General features: G+C 45.0%; 1 pseudogene across 1 annotated transcript in view; it reads left to right on the forward strand.

The window, feature by feature from the left end:
* The window catches only part of LOC311139350 (chloride channel protein 1-like), a 22,576-nt pseudogene extending 10,103 nt beyond the window's left edge, over positions 1–12,473 (forward strand). Inside the window, exons 2-17 of the transcript in view lie at positions 3–66; positions 252–336; positions 481–583; positions 1,276–1,361; positions 2,134–2,288; positions 3,159–3,228; positions 3,448–3,558; positions 4,482–4,695; positions 4,807–4,940; positions 5,127–5,281; positions 5,474–5,555; positions 6,066–6,145; positions 6,646–6,690; positions 6,866–6,970; positions 7,087–7,173; positions 11,913–12,473. The product of the transcript in view is annotated as a chloride channel protein 1-like (transcript). The remainder of the gene's footprint in view (positions 1–2; positions 67–251; positions 337–480; positions 584–1,275; positions 1,362–2,133; positions 2,289–3,158; positions 3,229–3,447; positions 3,559–4,481; positions 4,696–4,806; positions 4,941–5,126; positions 5,282–5,473; positions 5,556–6,065; positions 6,146–6,645; positions 6,691–6,865; positions 6,971–7,086; positions 7,174–11,912) is intronic.
* The last annotated feature ends 585 nt before the right edge of the window (positions 12,474–13,058 follow it).

Below are 13,058 nucleotides of genomic sequence, written 5' to 3' on the forward strand. Positions count from 1 at the left end.
GGTATTTCGCTGCCACCTTCAGTGCCTTCATATTCAGGGTGCTGTCTGTGTGGAACAAAGATGCTGGTGAGCCATGGACGGCAGCACCGCATCACACACATAATTACTCTCCAGAACAGTTTAGTTTGGATATTCCCTGAATCCCCCTGTACACCTTTTCTCTCATGGTGATGTCATATGTTTATTCATGCCAGGTGTTTTAGAACAGGATCAGCTTTCACTCTCTCGCTCTCTCGCTATCCCTGTCACAGTCACCATTACAGCTCTTTTCCGGACCAACTTTCGGATGGATTTTCCCTTTGACCTGCAGGAGCTCCCAGCCTTCGCTATCATTGGGTGAGAGCGCTTAGTAAACATTCCTACACACCACTTTTTGACCCTACAGTCTTCAACTGAACTTCACCCACTTAGTGATGGTGTGGGGATCAATGGGTTTGTGTGTGTCTACCTGACTCTCTGTCCCCTGTCTGTCTGTTGTAGAATCTCCCTGTGGGTTCCTGGGGGCCTTCTTTGTCTACCTGAACAGACAGGTGGTTCTAGTGATGAGGAGACAGACAGCTCTCACACGCTTCCTGACCAAGCAGTGAGACATCACGCACGCATGCACTCGCACACACACACACACACACACACACACACACACACACACACACACCACACACACACACACACACACACACACACACACACACACACACACACACACACACACACCACACACACACACACACACACACACTGTTACACTCACTAAAATGTCTTCACAATTTTAACGTTTAGTAGACACTGTTACCAATATCTCTGACACTTTCCACATCCCATTCCAATTGAGTTTCATTTGCGTAGCCTCTTCTTACAAAGTCGTCTGTTACAGGACATTGACCAAGACAAGCAGGGCTTAACAGCCAGCCATTCACTCAGTTAGAGACATTCACTTAACCATTGAATCACCAGTCAAGGTACATTGGGCTCACAACATTAGGAGAGGCAGAGCAGTAGAGGTGTCCTGCCATGAACTCAACAGCCTGACAGCCAGACAATGAACGGGGATGAGATTCCTGCCAATTTACATTATTAACCTATATTACTTCACATTTCAGTAATGGCATTGTGGTTTGTTATAACGGTTGAGTATCCCTGTTGTTTAATTATATTGTTTGTGTGTGTGTGTGTGTGTGTGTGTGTGTGTGTGTGTGTGTGTGTGTGTGTGTGTGTGTGTGTGTGTGCGTCTTCGTGTTTGTGCGCATGCGTGTGTGTGCCCGTGTGTGTGTTCAGTCGGTTAATCTACCCCAGGTGCAGTGACGTTTGTTATCGCCACCCTGACTTTTCCTCCTGGATTCGGCCAGTTCATGGCTGGAGAGGTCAGAGAACATTATTGACCTGATAAGAGTTTATGTTCATGACTTTGCAGATATAGAATAACCTTTTTTAAATGCATGTATCACCTATAGGCTGATGTAAGCAACCCTGTTAACTTATAGTGTTTTGTAGTGCAGTTTTAAGGTGATACGGACAAATACATCTTTCAACACCACTGTATAACAGCTCATGCAGAGATGGATAACCTATAACCACTGTGATTATTATTTGACCCTGCTGATCATCTATGAACATCTTGAAGAACGATCTAGCCTTAATGGTCATGTACTCTTATAATCTCAACCGGAACAGCCAGAAGAGTACTGGCCACCCCTCAGAGACTTGTTCCTCTCTAGGTTTCTTACTAGGTTCCTGCCTTTCCAAGGAGTTTTTCCTAGCCACTGTGCTTTTACAATCTGCATTGCTTGCTGTTTGGGGTTTTAGGCTGGGTTTCTGTATAAACACTTTGTGACATCTGCTGATGTAAAAAGGGCTTTATAAATACATTTGATTGATTGATTGATTGTGATGACTGAGTGCAATTCACTCTTCACCACCTGTGACGAGGGCTTATAAATTAATGATATCTCTCTCTCTCTCTCTCTCTCTCTCTCTCTCTCTCTCTCTCTCTCTCTCTCTCTCTCTCTCTCTCTCTCTCTCTCTCTCTCTCTCTCTCTCTCTCTCTCTCTCTCTCTCTCTCTCTCTCTCTCTCTCTCTCTCTCTCTCTCTCTCTCTCTCTCTCTCTCTCTCTCTCTCTCGCTCTCTCCTGTTCAGCTGATGCCCAGAGAGTGTATTAACTCCCTGTTTGATAACTTCACCTGGACCAAACTGTCTGCCACCGCCCTTCCCCCCGGCCTGGGCGCTCCTCAGCCTGGCTGCACCCCAACGTCAGCGTCTTCCTCATCCTCCTCCTCTTCTTTGTCATGAAGGTACATCCTCCCTCCATCATAGAACAAAACACTTTTCTTCTCATATTTTGCTGTGGTCAGGCTGTCAAATCAAAATGAAAAGAGTTGCAACCACATTCTCTGTGAGTTGACCTTTTCATTGTTTCTTTATTAGATTCTATAAAGGTGTCACGCCCTGACTCAAGGGACTCGTATATGTTGAGTCAGGGTGTGTATGTTCTATGTTGTATATTTCTATGTTGATGTTCTAGTATGTCTATTTCTATGTTGGCCGGTGTGGTTCCCAATCAGAGGCAGCTGTCGCTCGTTGTCTCTGATTGGGGACCATACTTAGGCAGCCTTTTGGCACTAGTTAGTGGTGGGATCTTGTTCCGTGTGAGGTATGTTGTTTGTCTACCTTGGACTTCACGTTTTGTTTCATTTGTTGTTTTGTCGTGGTGTTTATTCAATATAAATAAACATGAATGCATATCACGCTGCGCCTTGGTCCTTCTCGTTCGTCAACGTTCGTGAAAGACCAAGGCGCAGCGTGATATGCATTCATGTTTATTTGTATTGAATAAACACCACGACAAAACAACAAATGAAACGAAACGTGAAGTCCAAGGTAGACAAACAACATACCTCACACGGAACAAGATCCCACCACTAACTAGTGCCAAAAGGCTGACTAAGTATGGTCCCCAATCAGAGACAACGAGCGACAGCTGCCTCTGATTGGGAACCACACCGGCCAACATAGAAATAGACATACTAGAACATCAACATAGAAATATACAACATAGAACATACACACCCTGACTCAACATATACGAGTCCCTTGAGTCAGGGCGTGACAAAAGGATTTGAATTAGATCTCTCTTTAATTCACATACCTTCTCAATGTTCTAGTTCTGGATGTCTGCTGTTTCCACGACAATGCCCATCCCATCTGGAGCCTTCATGCCAGTGTTCATACTGGGTAAGAGGCTGAGATCAGACCTGGGAATCTAAACAGGATGTATCAGACATCAGGCTTAAAACATGCCCTAAACCTGTCCTAAAGCACAACTGAGTATTCTTTCTTTCTCTCTCTCTCTCTCTCTCTCTCTCTCTCTCTCTCTCTCTCTCTCTCTCTCTCTCTCTCTCTCTCTCCCTTTCTCTCTCTCTCTCCCCTTTCTCTCTCGCCCCTCTCCCCCAGGGGCAGCATTTGGGCGTCTGGTAGGGGAGATCATGGCGACTCTCTTCCCAAACGGTATCCTGTTTGATGGGATAGTTTATCGCATCCTCCCTGGGGGCTATGCTGTCATTGGTGAGTGTCCTCTGAAGTCTCATCATGCCTTGCTGCTGTTGTAGGGCAGCCCAACCACAGAAGTCACTCTTCTTATCAACTGTATACAAGAATTTTCTCTGTGTTATCATAGGAATTCAACATTCTCTGTGTTGGTCTTGCCAACCCCCATTGTCACACCTCTGAGAATCAGAGGTTACATCATGTATGTCTGATATCTGATTGGAGGTTAACTTTACAGTAATACTATTGGTCAACAACTCAGGTTTTGAGTCCAATCAACTCAGATGCTTATAAAAGGTTAATTGTTATTTTTCTTATTTGTTCCTGACCTGCTGTGGTGAGATACTTACATTCTTTCTTTCTCTCTCCACCCCATGAACATTTGGGGCAAGGCCTTTCAGGCTATGGTTTCTCTCTCTCTCTCTCTCTCTCTCTCTCTCTGACCATGCTTAGAATAATGCCTTGTAATGCTTGTTAATGCCTTGTAACTTAAGCTTTATGCCTTGTATGTGAATCCATTCATTTTACAAAGTAATTAAATACACTTGTATTTAGAATCTATTCTCAGACATTTCTTCATTGCCTATTACTGTAACCATAGTCTCTTGCATATTACTAATTATATTTTTGGAGTCAGAGAAACATTTTAATAGGCCAATTGCTTAGTCTTATTACGTGTCGAATGTGATTTATTTTTTATATACACATATCAAAAATCACTGCCCACTACCCTGTCATATTACAATGATGTCATTTAACACATCTCTCCTTCTCTTTCTGCCTTGTTGTCACTCCTGATCTCTCCTTCTCTCCCTCTATACTCTCCCTTCCTTTCTCACCTCTTTCTCATCCCCCTACCTCCCTCCCTTCCTCTCTCCTTCCCCTCCCTCTCTCCTTCCCCTCCCTCCCTCCCTCCCTCCCTCCCTCCCTCCTTCTCCCAGGTGCCGCGGCCCTGACTGGGGCAGTGACCCACACGGTGTCCACGGCTGTGATCTGTTTTGAGCTGACAGGCCAGATCTCCCACATCCTGCCCATGATGGTGGCGGTGATCCTGGCCAACATGGTGGCCCAGGGCCTGCAGCCCTCCCTCTACGACTCCATCATCCAGGTCAAGAAACTGCCATACCTCCCCGAGCTCAGCCTCGGACACGTCAGGTACTGGAACGGACGCCATTATGGCTCAAACAGGTCTAGTTTACATAAAACCTTGTGTGCCATTAAGACTCAAACAAGCACAGTTCACATATAGCCTCTCTCCTCCCTCAGTAAGTACAACATCTTTGTGGAGGACATGATGGTGCGGAAGGTGAACTTCCTGTCCTCCCAGTCGACCTATCGGGAGCTGGGCTATCTGCTAGACTCCACCTCCCTCAAAACCATCCCTCTGGTCGACTCCAAAGGTGAGACTTGTTCTAGAATGTTTGATACCATGCACCACAGATGACACAAATCCATCCACTGAAATCTCTCTCTTGTCCTCTCTCTCTCTCTCTTTCTTGCTCTCTCTTTCTCTCTCTCTTTCTCTCTCTCTTTCTCTCTCTCTCTACTCTCGCTCTCCTTCCCCCTTCCCCCTGTCTTTTCCTCAGAGTCTATGATCCTATTGGGGTCTATCGAGAGGACAGAGCTGCAGGCCATCTCTGATTGGTGGCTGTCGGCCGAGAGGCGTGTCTTTGAGAGGGGTCAGGGGTCACCGGGTCAGGGCTGGGAGTCCTTCACTTTCATAGACGAGGAGGGAGGAGAGGTGACAGGATGGAAGGATGGATGGCTGGATAGATGGAATGATTGAACGATAGCGTCATAAATATCAGTGTACTTATAATGCCTTTATAAACACATTTATAATGCATTATAATTATGCACAACATCATGTAATACTTGGTTATGAACTTGGTTATCTGTGGTGTTTAGTAAAGCCCTTTTGTCTGTTCTCCAGACCTCTCCTGTACAAGATGAACAGAACGGGCCCCTCCCATCCCCTAAACCACAGGAGCCCTCCACCAATCACACCGGCTCAGGTGACATGACATCACACAGAATGTCAAAATATGACATAGAATTGGGATGTACTCACTGTTGCTATTTTGTTACTAGTGCATCCATGTTTGTATTTGTATTTATTAAGGATCCCCATTAGCTGCTGCCTTGGCAGCAGCTACTCTTCCTGGGGTCCAGCAACATTAAGGCAGTTATATACAATTTTAAATATTACATTCATAACACTTTTCACAACACATTAAGTGTGTCCCCTTAGGCCACTACTCTACAACCACATACTGTATCTGCAATACAAAATCCATGTGTACGTGTGTGTAGAGTGTTGGTTTGTTGGTTTGCTGTTTGCGATTCAAAATGTTATAAGCAATCAACACAGCAGAATCATAATTAGACCTACTGTTCTATCGATTGCTCATGGGGTTTGTTTAAAACAATTAACCACCACATTCTGTAGAAAAAATAATTGTTGGAGTGAGAATGTTTACCCAATTTACTCACTTCTAAATGTCTGTCCTGTCCTGTCTTTTCAGAGAAGCGTTCCCTCCAGTCTGTGAGGAGAACATTTCAGCGCCTCTTCTCCTCTTCTTCAACCAGCCAGGCTGAAGCTCAGGTATCATTCCATATCAAGATAGAGGTTGGCCGTAACCACTGATACAGGGTCAGATATATTAGGAGATGTTTTTCATTCCCATAATGCTTGAGGTTTGGATTGGGGTTAGGGCAACCTGATCCTGGATCTGTGTGGTTAAGGCCAACATCAACCTCAAGCTTTCCTCTGGTAACTCATAGAGGAGCAATATCACATTCTGTCCACTAGGGGACACAATCTCACGTCAATTGTGTGACCTTGCTATAATGTATGATGTGATATGTGATGAGCAGTTTAGTCATTCTGTGTGATAGAGAAATAGCACCACCAGGGGGCATCTGATCTGACACTTTGTAAACCTGGAGGGTGAAAATAACTAAAATCTCTAAACCACCACCCCTCCACCCCTCCTCTCTCTGTCTCATACTCCCTCTTTTCTCACTCTCTCTCTTTCTCTCGCTCTCCCTCTCTCTCTCTCTCTCTTTCTCTCGCTCTCCCTCTCTCTCTCTTCCTCTCTCCAGGAATCCACCCCACCTCCACTCACCGACACCATGTCCTCAGAGGAGGTAATGTGTCTCACTGACCCCTAACCCCTAACCCCTGATCCCTGACCTCTACTCCCTTACCTGGGCACTTCATGTAGCTCTAAAAGGATTCCACGAGTAGAATCAAATATCATAAATTATTACACCCTCTTTATATTGTCAATCACCCTCTCTGCTCTCTGATTGGCTAATGCAGATCAAAGCCTGGGAAGAAGAAGAGTTGGATAAGCCAATCAGTATGGAGGAGATACGGATTGATCCCTCCCCCTTTCAGCTGGTGGAGAGAACCTCCCTACACAAGGTATAACTGTAGCTATCACCTTGTGCTCTTATGTAGCCACTTTAAGCCATTATAAACACTACATGCTGTAGGATATTGACAAATATGCCCCCCCCCCCCCCCTCTCTCTTTTGCAGACCCACACTCTGTTCTCCTTGCTGGGTCTCAGTCATGCCTATGTTACCAGCATTGGGAAACTGGTGGGCGTCGTAGCACTGAAGGAGGTGAGATCACACATCACACCAGCTCTCTCTCTCTCGCTCTCTCTCTCCATTTCTCTCTCTCTCTCCATTTCTCTCTCTCTCTCTCCATTTCTCTCTCTCTCTCCCCCTCGCTCTCTCTCTCTCTCTCTCTCCCTCTGTCTCTCTGTCTGTGTGCCGAGTCTTCCTTTTCTACAGTGTAGAAGCATCAGACACACAGCTTGTCCGTTTGTTCTGCCTCTCTGTCATCGTTCTCTGATGATGATCTCACAGTGTCACAGTAATTACATTGGCAAGATTAGCAAACTGAGGCATGCCATGCCATGCCAACAGCAAACTCTGAACCTACACATCCATGCACAACTGACCAAATTATGAAAGACAAGCGTTGTAATTTTTTATTCCATAAAGTGAGTGTGGAAGAGGTGAATTTTTTGTTGTTGTCTATCAACAATGACAAACCACCTGGGACTGACAACTTTGATGGAAAATTACTAAGGATGAAATCGGACTACATTGCCACTCCTATTTGCCATCTCTTCAATCTAAGCCTACAGGAAAGTGTGTGCCCTCAGGCCTGGAGGGAAGCAAAAGTCATTCCACTACCCAAGAATAGAAAAGCACCCTTTACTGGTTCAAACAGCTGACCAATCAGCCTGCTACCAACCCTTAGTAAAAGTTTGAAAAACATTTTTGACCAGATACAATGCTCTTTCACAGTAAACAAATTGCTTTCAGCACGCTTATAGGGAAGGGCACTCAACATGTATGGCACTTACACAAATGACTGATGATTGGCTGAAAGAAATTGATACTAAGAAGATTGTGGGAGCTGTTTTGTTAGACTTCAGTGCAGCTTTTGACATTATTGATCATAATCTGCTGCTGAAAAAACGTTTGTGTTATGGCTTTACATCCTCTGCTATATTGTGGATCGAGAGTTACAGTGCCGTGAAAAAGTATTTTCCCCCTTTCTAATTTTCTTTATTTTTGCATATTTTTTATACTGCATGTTATCAGATCTTCAACCGAAACCTAATATTAGATAAAGGGAACCTGAGTTTACAAATTACAAAAAAATTTATACTTTTTTTTATGCCTGGCGAAAACCAAAAACTGCATTCCACAGTAAGAACCTCATACCAACGGTCAAGCATGGTGGTGGTAGTGTGATGCTTTGGGGATGCTTTTGCTGACCTGGAAGACTTGCCTTAATAGAAGGAACCATGAATTCTGCTCTGTAATGTCAGGCCATCCATCTGTGAGCTGAAGCTGGAGCGCAGCTGGGTCATGCAGCAAGACAATGATCCAAAACACACAATCATGTCTACTTGAAAATGGCTAAAAATAAACAAATTTTAGGTTTTGAAATGGCCTAGTCAAAGTCTAGACTTAATCCCAACTGAGATGTTGTGGCAGGACTTGAAACAAGCAGTTCATGCTTGAAAACCCACAAATATCGCTGAGTTACAGCAGTTCTGCATGGAAGAGTGGGCCAAAATTCCTCCACAGCGACGTGAGAGACTGATCAACAACTACAGGAAGGGTTTGGTTGGAGTTATTGCAGCTAAAGTTGGCACAACCAGTTATTGAGTGTAAGGGGACAATCACTTTTTCACACAGGGGCATTGGGTGTTGCATAACTTTGCTTATGAAATAAATGAAATAAGTATGTAATTGTTGTGTTATTTGTTCACTCAGGTTCCCTTGATCTAATGTTAGGTTTTGGTTGAAGATCTGATAACATTCAGTATCAAAAATATACAAAAGTAGAGAAAAGGGGGCAAATACTTTTTCATGGCACTGTACCTGTCTAAGACAAAACAGAGGGTGTTCTTTAATGGAAGCCTCTCCAAAAGAATCCAGGTAGAGTCGGGCATTCCCCAAGGCAGCTGTCTAGGCTCCTTACTTGCAGTTCGTTTCAGAATGTGTGGCAAGGGATAAATTAGTCCTAAATATTACAAAAACTAAAAGCATTGTATTTGGGACAAATCATTCACTAAACCCTAAACCTCAACTAAATCTTGTAATAAATCATGTGGAAATTGAGCAAGTTGAAGTGACTAAACTGCTTGGAGTAACCCTGGATTGTAAACTGTCATGGTCAAAACATATTGATGCAACAGTAGCTAAGATGGGGAGAAGTCTGTCAATAATAAAGCACTGCTCTACCTTCTTAAAAGCACTATCAACAAGGCAGGTCCTACTGGCTCTAGTTTTGTCGCACCTGGACTACTGTTCAGCCGTGTGGTCAGGTGCCACAAAGAGGGACTTAGCACGGCTGGCCCTTGGATGTACACAGAGAACAAACATTAATAATATGCATGTCAATCTCTCCTGGCTCAAAGTGGAGGAGAGATTGACTTCATCACTATTTGTATTTGTGAGAGGTATTGACATGTTGAAAGCACCGAGCTGTCTGTTTGAACTACTAGCGCACAGCTCAGACACCCATGCATACCCCACAAGACATGCCACCAGAGGTCTCTTCACAGTCCCCAAGTCCGGAACAGACTATGGGAGGCGCACAGTACTACATAAAGCCATGACTACATGGAGCTCTATTCCACATCAGGTAACTGATTTAAAAAACGGATCAAAATACACCTTATGGAACAGCGGGGACTGTGAAGCAACACAAACATAGGCACCGACCAATGCATACACAAACATGATAACATACGCACTATACACACACATACACATGGATTTTGTGTTGAAGATACAGTGAGGGAAAAAAGTATTTGATCCCCTGCTGATTTTGTACATTTGCCCACTGACAAAGAAATGATCAGTCTATAATGTCAAAAATGTTATAAATTGATTTGCATTTTAATGAGGGAAATAAGTATTTGACCCCCTCTCAATCAGAAAGATTTCTGGCTCCCAGGTGTCTTTTATACAGGTAACGAGCTGAGATTAGGAGTGAGAAGGGAGTGCTCCTAATCTCAGCTTGTTACCTGTATAAAAGACACCTGTCCACAGAAGCAATCAATCAATCAGATTCCAAACTCTCCACCATGGCCAAGACCAAAGAGCTCTCCAAGGATGTCAGGGACAAGATTGGCTGGAATGGGCTACAAGACCATCGGCAAGCAGCTTGGTGAAAAGGTGACAACAGTTGGTGCGATTATTCGCAAATGGAAGAAACACAAAATAACTGTCTATCTCCCTCGGCCTGGGGCTCCATGCAAGATCTCACCTCGTGGATTTGCAATGATCATGAGAACGGTGATGAATCAGCCCAGAACTACACAGGAGGATCTTGTCTATGATCTCAAGGCAGCTGGGACCATAGTCACCAAGAAAACAATTGGTAACACACTATGCCGTGAAGGACTGAAATCCTGCAGTGCCCGCAAGGTCCCCCTGCTCAAGAAAGCACATATACAGGCCCGTCTGAAGTTTGCCAATTAACATCTGAATGATTCAGAGGAGAACTGGGTGAAAGTGTTGTGGTCAGATGAGACCAAAATGGAGCTCTTTGGCATCAACTCAACTCGCCGTGTTTGGAGGAGAAGGAATGCTGGCTATGACCCCAAGAACATTATCCCCACCGTCAAACATGGAGGTGGAAACATTATGCTTTGGGGGGTTCTTCTGCTAAGGGGACAGGACAACTTCACCGCACCAAAGGGACAATGAACGGGCCATGTACCATCAAATCTTGGGGTGAGAACCTCCTTCCCTCTGCCAGGGCATTGAAAATGGGTCGTGGATGGGTATTCCAGCATGACAATGACCCAAAACACACGGCCAAGGCAACAAAGGAGTGGCTCAAGAAGAGGCACATTAAGGTCCTGGAGTGGCCTAGCCAGTCTCCAGACCTTAATCCCATAGAAAATCTGTGGAGGGAGCTGAAGGATCGAGTTGCCAAACGTCAGCCTCGAAACCTTAATGACTTGGAGAAGATCTGCAAAGAGGAGTGGGACAAAATCCCTCCTGAGATGTGTGCAAACCTGGTGGCCAACTACAATAAACGTCTGACCTCTGTGATTGCCAACAAGGGTTTTGCCACCAAGTACTAAGTCATGTTTTGCAGAGGGGTCAAATACTTATTTCCCTCATTAAAATGCAAATCAATTTATAACATTTTTGACATGCGTTTTTCTGGATTTTTTTGTTGTTATTCTGTCTCTCACTGTTCAAATAAACCTACCATTAAAATTATAGACTGATCATGTCTTTGTCAGTGGGCAAACGTACAAAATCAGCAGGGGATCAAATACTTTTTTCCCTCACTGTATGTGGTAGTGGAGTAGTGGCCTGAGGGCACATACTTCGTGTACTGTGAAATCTGTTATGAATGTATTGTCATGTTTTTAAAATGGTATAACTGCCTTAATTTTGCCGGACCTCAGGAAGAGTAGCTGCTGCCTTGGCAGGAACTAATGGGGATCCATAATAAATACACATACAAATACATGGAGCCTGTTCAGTTGGCTGTTACTCTGCTGTTCTGTTGTACTCGTATAGTGAGTCATACTGTTACAGCATCAACTGTGTTCGTCTCTGACTTATCACAGCGTCACAGTAAACCTGTATTAACATGCTTTGCCTGTGTTATAGCATGCTATGTTAACCACTTCTATTTGCTCTCTTTCTCTCTTTCCCTTCCTCTCTCACTCTCGATCTCTATTTCCCTCCCCTCTTTCTTTATCTCTCGCTCGCTCTCCCCCCTTCTCCCTTTCTCTTCTTCCCCTCTATATTTATCTCTCCCCTTTAATCTTTCCCTCGCTCTCCCTCTCTCTTACCTCTCACAGTTGCAGAAGGCCATCGAGGGCTCCACCCGTAGTGGGGTGAGATTGCGCCCCCCTCTAGCCAGTTTCAGAGATGTCAACCGTAAAGCCAAGAAGCACGCGGCTTCCCCCTCCACCCCCTCCTCCCCCACCAGGGAGAGGGAGCTGTGGGGTGAGGGGGGGAAGATGGAGGGCGGGGGTAGTAGGAAGGAGGAGGGCGAGGGCGAGGGGTTTAGGTGGGAGGTTAAGGAAGGAAAGAGGGAGGGAGATGGAGGAAAGAGGGAGGGAGAGGTGGTTAGGACAGAGGGAGAGGGTGACATGAATGAGGCTCAGGAGGAACCCAGGGGGAACGCAAGAGGAGCAGGTGGCTCCAGTGCAGGTACAGAGTGTGATACCTCCACCCCCAGGAGCGTGAGGAGCAACAACAGCCGAGGGACACACTGTCCCCCTCAGGAGCCTTCCTCCCCCGCCTCCCCCACCTCACCACCCTCCTCCTCCACTCGTGTCTTCATTGTGTCATCCCTTCCTACTGTGCCAGAGACGGATGGAGAGAGGGAGAGAGAAGATTCTGAAGAGCCGATTTAGATGGCGACAGGGAATTCTGTGGATTCTGTTTCTTAAATGAAGACTTTCTCCTCTCTGGCCTCACTTCACTTACCTCATTCAGTGGTGAGTGAATCAAGTGAGAGCGTATCAAGGAGCATCCTGGGTAATGGAGTTCTGTGCGGGCTCGTTCGAGGCTCTGCAGATGTTCAGTTTACGGAGAGCAGGAAGAACAGGTGCACACAATGCTTCTGGGACTTGTAGTTTTGGAATGTCTGGTAGCTAATAATACTTTTTGTAAGATGGTAGTCTCTTTCCTTATTTTGCTGTGGATCTCAGCAGTTTTTGAAGGATGTTTTTCTACTCTTAAGACAGACAGCCTACTCTTTTTCACTATTTCAGTTTCTCAGGTCTCTCTCCGTGTCTTTAAAACTACAGAAATTGACAGATGTTCTTCGTTCTTCATATCACAGATCTGTGCCTGTCATGGTTTGTCTCCTTGTCCCGGTATTGTTGAGTGTATGAATGTATCTGTTTGTAGCTACATGGTACTGTAGGTCTGTATCACTGTTGGTGAATTCTGTGTATCTTTATGACACTGAATATGACAGCAATGAAATCACATCA

This window comes from Coregonus lavaretus (assembly GCF_964263955.1).
Source record: "Coregonus lavaretus genome assembly, chromosome: 13".
In the NCBI taxonomy this organism is placed as follows: domain Eukaryota; kingdom Metazoa; phylum Chordata; class Actinopteri; order Salmoniformes; family Salmonidae; genus Coregonus; species Coregonus lavaretus.